Source organism: Adiantum capillus-veneris, chromosome 12 (genome assembly GCF_014529385.1).
Source record: "Adiantum capillus-veneris isolate H3 chromosome 12, ASM1452938v2, whole genome shotgun sequence".
In the NCBI taxonomy this organism is placed as follows: domain Eukaryota; kingdom Viridiplantae; phylum Streptophyta; class Polypodiopsida; order Polypodiales; family Pteridaceae; genus Adiantum; species Adiantum capillus-veneris.
In genome coordinates, this window is record NC_140942.1 from 136470583 (window position 1) to 136479497 (window position 8915).

Genomic DNA, 8915 nt, shown 5'->3' on the forward strand with positions numbered 1-8915 from the left:
TAGTTAGCATGCCTAGTGATCTTATGGAGTATGCTGGTTAGCACACTATTCAAGGGTTTGGCATTATGAGTAGGCTAGCTAGCATGCCTAGTGATCTTATAGAGTATGCTGGTTAGCATAATATTCAGGGATTAGTGTTATGAGTATGCTAGTTAGCATACCTAGTGATATTACATTGTATGCTAGTTAGCATAGTATGTATGCTACTTTAACACCCTTTATGTTGTACCTAGTATGCAAACCAGCATGCTCAGAATGTTGTTGGAGGTAATGATTATGGTACCTCCTATTTGTAGTATGTTAACTAGCAAGATGGTCAAGATGGTTAACACAATATAAGCTAGTTAGCATACTTGAAATACTAATCATCATACTGGGTATGTTCAACTGCATAACTGATATGCTAATTAGCACACCTGTTACTCCTGTTAGCCATTAGGAGAAAGTTGGACTCACTTTTGAGCCTGTCAGTTCTAGAGAGAGAGTGGCACTCGACCAATGAGGAAGAGGCTAACGTTGTGTTGAGAATCGACATTTTGGAGCCAAGCTCTTTTAGAAAAAAGGGAGAAAATATTATTTTTGTTCATCAAATTGCACAATTTCACGCTTTCAAGGCATAAATGCCATAAGTCAAACTAACTCTCAACCAAAGAATTTCAGAACTTTCATTGAAGAATCTATCTAGTATCTATGTTCCCACCCAAATATGACTTTGAGTAGCTCTACTTCCCTCTCAAAACTTTCTTCCCTTTTTCATATTTGCACTAACTTTTTTGTGTATTCTAGTGCACACCATGACTACTTCCCGAAGGCCTAGCACTACCATTGACTTTGTTCGCATTTTTAACAGTTATACTATAGATCAAGCATGTATACCATCTCGAATAACTATCGAAAGTTGGGTACTAATGCAAACTAGGAGGAGGAAACGCAGTGATTTCGTGGAGGCTTTCAAGGGACAAGTTAAAGAGTTTAAAGTATGTGCACAAAGAAAGCGGTTGAAAGAGGTCCTCATACGACATGCTTTCTAGCATGCAGACTTAAGGTTGCAAACATCTCCTCCAAGTTTTCCACGGCATCGACCCAACTGTAAGTTATTTTGAGCATCTCACTCAATGTATGATTATATTCGAAGGTTAAGTGGTGGATATCATCTTTGGTATGTTTCAGATATTTATCCATCGAATAGGACGGATTGACAGCCAGTTGAGAGCATAGTTGGGATTTTTGATGCTTTCCATGCATTTATTGGTGAGAAAATGTATCGAGAAAATGTATGGCATTTCCTTTACACTTGTTGATGCACTTTATGTACTTGGGATCAAGAAGAATCTCTTGTCTGTATCCGCACTTGCTAGACTTGGACTTGTAGTCAAATTTGTGGATGACATATGTACAGTTCATGATCTCAGTTTTGGTAATGAAATTGTTGCATCTGGCCTTTTGTGCCATGGGATGTATAAGCTCACTTTGTATGAAAAGTGTGGACAAATTTTTGCAAATGTTGTTCCAGATTCAAGGGCTATTTCAGATGCAAAACTTTGGCATGCATGTTTTGGTCATCTGAATTTTGCCAGTTTGCTGCGTTTGCAAAAATCTGATATGGTTGCTTCTTTGCCGCCTCTTGAAGCACCCGTCAAACATGTTTGTGAAGGTTGTATTTTGGGTAAGATGCAGCGTTCTAAGTTTCCAAAGGATGGTTCAGTTCGGGCCACATGCAGGTTGCAGCTTGTGCATAGTGATGTTTGTGGGCCCATGCAAACTCCGTCCTTGGGCAATTACCTATACTTCGTAACTTTCATTGATGATTACTCCATGTATGCATGGGTATTTCCGCTTAAAGCGAAGTCCGACGTTTTTATGTGCTTCAAACAGTTTCTGGCTATGGCTGAAAATGTCTCGAAATGTACTATGGGCACCCTCCGTTCCGATCGAGGGAGGGAGTATATGTCTCATGAATTTAATGCATTTCTGGCTAGTCGTGGGATAAAACACCAATGTACAGTGCCTTATACACCTCAGCAAAATGGTGTTGCATAGAGGAAAAACAGGTCACTGACGGAAATGGCACGATGTATGGTCAAAAGTCAAGCTTTGCCGCATTCTTTTTGGCTTGAGGCCATCATTTGTGCCACTTATGTACTTAACAAGTGTCCTACAAAAGCTTTGCAGTCTATTACTCCATATGAATCATGGCATTCCTTCTATTGAGCACATGCGTATTTTTGGTTGTTTGGCATATGCTTTGGTGCCACAAACACAGCACAGAAAATTGGATGAAAGGCTGTCAAATGTATTTTTGTTGGTTATAGTGTTGAAAGCAAAGGTTACAAGTTCTATCATCCGCAAACAAAACGTATTCTGGTTTCACGGGATGTAGTGTTTGTGGAAGATTCTGTTCAACCCTTGCTGTCATGTACTAGAGACAGTAATGTAACCTCACAGGACATTTATGAAACTTTGTTTCCTCTTTTCAGTGGTGGGAATAGAAATGTAAGTTCCAATGAGGCAAATGAGACAATTACCCTATGTGGGCTTATATGATGCAACAAGTTCTTGTGTCAAAGGGCGTTTGGAATATTGTGCAGGGCATCGATGTACGTCCTGGTTCTAAGGATGTAGGCGATGCTGAGGATGTTGCAGTCTTGCTGCAAGGATTGCAGCTATTAGAGTTGTTTTGCCTACGGTAGAACAAGCTCGTTGGGATGTAAAGGATGCGTAGGCTCATGCATTGATTGCGTTTTCTGTGAAGCGCACCATTGTTCCTCATATCCGTTCAGCAAAATCTGCAAAATAGGCTTGGGATATTTTGGCTGGTCTTTATGCAAGTCGCAATGAGACTAAAATTCCTTTCCTGCGTAAAGAGCTGGAGTCGAAGATTATGCATGAGGAAGATGATATGGACACTTTCCTTGCTAGTGTCAAGGATATCAATGAGCAGCTTACAGGTGAAGTCATTTCAGACAGTTCCCTTGTGCAGACTGTTCTTGATGCCTTACCAGATTCTTACCAGACTTTTGCTAGTACTTGGAGACTTATGACCCAAGGAAATCCAGAAGTTGTCAAGTTTGATGCATTATGCACATTGCTGTTGCAAGAGTCACTTTCCAAAAAAAACAGGACTAGGTAGTGTCGTATGGTTGAACAGGCTTTTATTGCTTCTCAAAGAAAGGGTAGTAACAGAAATGCAGCCACTTCTTATGATTCTGCTGCGAGTGGAAAAACTTCTGTTCCTAATGCTTCTGCCGGCAGCAATTCGTCTGGAAATTTTGGTGATAAGGGAAAAAAGAAGATGCGTTGCCATTATTGTAAAGCTAATGATCACTTGATCAAGAAGTGTCCTAAGTTGAAGGCCAAAGAGGCTAAGAAGAAAGAGGCTGGTTCCACTACAAATGCAGCCATTGTTGAGTCTTCTGTGAAAGGAGACTCTGTTGCTAATGTTGATGCAAAATGGGCTTTTAACGCAGAGTGCACTTACAATCCTGTTGTCCATGATGCATGCTTGTTGTCAGTTGCTGCAGATTCACATGTGTGGTATTTCGACAGTGGTGCTACAAAGCACATTACCTCACATCGTGAATTGTTTACCTCTCTCGAGTCTGTCCCTCATGGGAATTCAGTCACTTGTGCCAACAATGCCTCTTATATGGTTCAAGGAGTTGGAAAGATTGTGCTTACTGCTGCAAATGGCATTTCCTTTACACTTGTTGATGCACTTTATGTACCTGGGATCAAGAAGAATCTCTTGTCTGTATCCGCACTTGCTAGACTTGGACTTGTAGTCAAATTTGTGGATGACATATGTACAGTTCATGATCTCAGTTTTGGTAATGAAATTGTTGCATCTGGCCTTTTGTGCCATGGGATGTATAAGCTCACTTTGTATGAAAAGTGTGGACAAATTTTTGCAAATGTTGTTCCAGATTCAAGGGCTATTTCAGATGCAAAACTTTGGCATGCATGTTTTGGTCATCTGAATTTTGCCAGTTTGCTGCGTTTGCAAAAATCTGATATGGTTGCTTCTTTGCCGCCTCTTGAAGCACCCGTCAAACATGTTTGTGAAGGTTGTATTTTGGGTAAGATGCAGCGTTCTAAGTTTCCAAAGGATGGTTCAGTTCGGGCCACATGCAGGTTGCAGCTTGTGCATAGTGATGTTTGTGGGCCCATGCAAACTCCGTCCTTGGGCAATTACCTGTACTTCGTAACTTTCATTGATGATTACTCCAGGCATGCATGGGTATTTCCGCTTAAAGCGAAGTCCGACGTTTTTATGTGCTTCAAACAGTTTCTGGCTATGGCTGAAAATGTCTCGAAATGTACTATGGGCACCCTCCGTTCCGATCGAGGGAGGGAGTATATGTCTCATGAATTTAATGCATTTCTGGCTAGTCGTGGGATAAAACACCAATGTACAGTGCCTTATACACCTCAGCAAAATGGTGTTGCATAGAGGAAAAACAGGTCACTGACGGAAATGGCACGATGTATGGTCAAAAGTCAAGCTTTGCCGCATTCTTTTTGGCTTGAGGCCATCATTTGTGCCACTTATGTACTTAACAAGTGTCCTACAAAAGCTTTGCAGTCTATTACTCCATATGAATCATGGCATTCCTTCTATTGAGCACATGCGTATTTTTGGTTGTTTGGCATATGCTTTGGTGCCACAAACACAGCACAGAAAATTGGATGAAAGGCTGTCAAATGTATTTTTGTTGGTTATAGTGCTGAAAGCAAAGGTTACAAGTTCTATCATCCGCAAACAAAACGTATTCTGGTTTCACGGGATGTAGTGTTTGTGGAAGATTCTGTTCAACCCTTGCTGTCATGTACTAGAGACAGTAATGTAACCTCACAGGACATTTATGAAACTTTGTTTCCTCTTTTCAGTGGTGGGAATAGAAATGTAAGTTCCAATGAGGCAAATGTACAGCCTATGGGGGTTTCTAAAAATGTTACAGATCAGCCTATTACTGATGCACATGTACATGATGTACTTGATGAGGAAAGGGCTGAAAATGAGCAGGCTAGAGGTATGCCAAAATGGCTGGTGCACACTTTGCGTGACAGTAAATTGGATGCACCTTTGTCTAGTCGTACTCGTTCAGGCTCTCGCCATGCATCTTATGCATCAGATTGTTATGCTTTGGCTGTGTCTAGCTTACATGATGTTGAGGAGCCTCTGTCTTTTGATGAAGCACAGAATTCTGAAAATTGGATGGCTGCCATGCAATCAGAATATGATGCACTTATAGAAAATGACACATGGACTTTATGTGATTTTCCTCCTGGCAAAAAGGCCATTGGTACAAAACAAGTTGAAACGCAAGCCGGATGGTGAGATCGATTTCCATAAGGCTCGACTTCTTGCAAAGGGTTATGCACAGCAAAAAGGCATAGATTATGAAGAGACTTTTGCTCCCACTTGTCATATGACTACTGTGCATTTTCTATGTGAATTGGTAGCTCATTTTGGTTGGGATGTACATCAATCAAACATTGTTACTGCTTTCTTGAATGGTGACATATTTGAGGAAGTTTATGTAACACAGCCTTGCGGTTTTGTCATAAAAGGACGAGAGGACAAAGTGTGCAGATGTAAGAAGGATTTGTATGGGTTGAAGCAATCTCCTCGTGCTTGGTATGAGAAATCTGACACTCATTCGGTTAAATGAGGCTTTCATAACAGTCCAACATAAAGCACATTGTATGTAAAGCGTGAGGATGATGTACTTCTCATTGTGGTTCTTTATGTCGATGATTTGTTGATCATTGGACCAAATGAGAGACATATTGCTGAATTTAAGGCTGATTTGAATGCTACTTTCAAGATGAAAGATTTGGGGCTGTTGCATCATTACTTGGGTATACAATTTAAGCAGTGTGATGGTGGTATTGCCTTTTGTCAGAAAAGTTACATAGAGACATTACTATGTAAGTTTGGACTTGAGGATTGCAAACCTATTGCCACTCCCATGGAAACAGGTTTGAAGTTGAGTCTACATGATGCTGGCGATCCTGTTGATGTCACTCTTTACCAAACTAATGTTGGCTACCTCATTTATGTATGCAACACGAGGCCAGATATTCAGTTTGCAGTCTCACAGGTCAGCAGATTTATGCATAGCCCAGGGTCTACTAAGCATTGGCAGACTGTCAAGAGAATTTTTTTCTCCCTTAGTGGCACTTTCCATCTTGGCTTGTTTTATCCCAAGGGGGGATCATTGCCGCCAGACTTACATGCTTTTTCGGACTCAGATTGGGTTGGTTGTTTTGACACGCGAGTGTACACAAGTGGTTTTTGTTTCATGCTTGGCAGTTCATGTATATCATGGTTGAGCAAGATGTTACCATATACATGTGGTAGTGATGTGCGTGAACACACTAGGACCGCCCGGGCATTTTGTCCCTCTTTAGGAGGTTTTTTCCCCCGTGCATTGTATATATGCCCATCACTCTAGGGCTATCTATCTTTCCATTGCACACTAAGTAACACACTCTCTATTGTGTGCCTTGAGATTCATTCTTCTTCTCCAAGATGTGTGCGTTTCTCTGCAACCCTAATTCCAACATTTTCATTGTCTCAAAACTTTACAAATTTTGTTAATTCTGTCAAGATGTATATAAAGAGAGGTAGTTATTGCTCCCTTCCCCTGCTACTGCTCCCCTGTCCTCTCCCCTGGTTGGTGCCACTGGTCCCTGTCCTCTCTTTCTGTTGTTGCCACTGGTCCCTTCCCTCTTCCCCGGTTGCTGCTTCTTCTCCCTCGGGGGATGCTGGTCTCGGCCATCCTTTTGTGTCATTTGAAATCATGGACCTCTTCCAAGGCTTCCCATGCATCTTGCACCTGTGAAGCTTCCTTCTGTTCTTTCTCTTGCCGCTGACGTGTAGTCCATTCCTCTACTTCTGTGGTGTCCGCATAATATTGATTGATTGCTTCTTGCATATTTTGAACCTCCTCTTGAGTCTGATGGTAGCACTGTGTCATTTCGTCAATGCGAGCTTGTTCGAACTCCTTAGCTCTCGCCCCTTCCTCTCTTATACATATGTTACCGAGATTATAATATGTTGCAGCAAACAAAGAATGAAACAACACGATTAATTACATTTGGTACATCCAAAATTTGACCGAGGAGAAACAAGGCATTCAAACAAGTTCACCATCTACAGCTATAGTCATCAACCTGCGTGGGTACAATGACCCGTTCGTGCCGGATGGTAGTCCCTAGATCATGTTCTAACAAAACATGCTCTACACAATATAGAAATTTTTTCGCGGCACTACATATGTAACCACTTGAGTCAGTAACACATTACAAAGAGATACTACTTCCAAATGTATCCAGATGTGCCTTATGTTTTTACACGACCGTGAAACACCTGCTTTGCCCTGAGTTTGCATAGTAGACAATCTTATCTTCAAGGTCAAATAACAACAGACTCCAATGATTACTACACCAAAACCATCAAAGATGAGGAGAAAGATCCTAAATCCAATATGGTTTCTACAAGGCAAGAAGAAACTCATGATTGATTGTATGTAGTGACTAGAAAACGTGCTAGATCAAAATTGACTCTGCTAAACAAGCCCAACAGAGCCAAAAAGGAAACTCCGTTATTTTGCAACATAGGCAAGATCAGCAGATCTATTAAATATATTTTGTTCAAAACATCAGTGGGAAGAAGTGAGATAACGTTCCTAACATGAATCAATGGCAGAGATTAAACTTTAGATATTTCAGCGGGCTGTAACTGCCACAAACAGATGATCAATACCGAGCGATTGGGACATTTATTGAATTCCATAAGTAGTGCACTGACTGGTATTGACCCATGTCTTAGCGGTAGTGAGCCATCTAATGAACCAAGTGTTACTTATAAAGAAAATCTTGAGACGTAACACATAGCAACGTTGACAACTTTTACAAAGACATGGGTCAATACCGAGCGAGTGGTATAACTATCCAATTCCATAAGCCACTGAGTCTCTTGGTATTGACCCATGTCTTAGTAGTAGTGAGCCATCTAATGAACCAAGCATGACTTATAACTTGAAAATCTTGAGATGGAACACATAGCAATGGTGACGATTTCCGCTAAGACATTGGTCAATACCGAGCGAGTGGTATAACTATCCAATTCCATAAGCCACTGACTCGCTGGGTATTGACCCATGTCTTAGCGGAAGTGATCCATTTAATGAACCAAGCATGACTTATAAAGAGCTTGAGAAGTACCAGATAGCAATGTTGACGACCGCATCCATTACGTTGGAGTTGGAGAAACTACGCATGCACAGGAAGTCTTGTTGATCGAGGTTGAAAATGCAGGCCTCTCTGACCTTCTAGGCAGCAGTATATGTGCATGCAGAGGTGGCTGCGCTGATCAGAACTTGCAACTCCTCTTTGTTTCTTCATTGATTGGACTTTTAACCATCAATTTAGTAAACAGTATGTGTAACAGTAAATGGCTAATAACATTGATTGTAGTGAAATTAGAGTGACAGTAATAGTGAGCATTTCCTTAAGAAAATTCTTAATGAACATAGAGAGAGTACTTGATTGAAGGTAGCAAAATAAACATAATACCTAGTTAGCTTGGCATGAACAATACTTGCACAAGAGAGAGAGAATTAGAGAAATTGACAACAATTGAGGACCATATTTACTTGGAGTCGGTCCCCCCTCCAAAAGGCTTTTGTATTATAGAATCTCCCATAAAGAGAGACTTGGTGTTCCTTGAGAACTTTTTGATGCTATGAGATGGTAAGATTCATGCACCAATATTATGCCCATAGTGAACTTGCAATAACATGAACTTATCCCGGCCTCAATCCCAAGACCTCAAACACCTTCAAAGGTGGAGAGAGATAGCAGGGAGTGAGGGAGGGGAAGAGAAGAAGATATATTCTTACAACAAA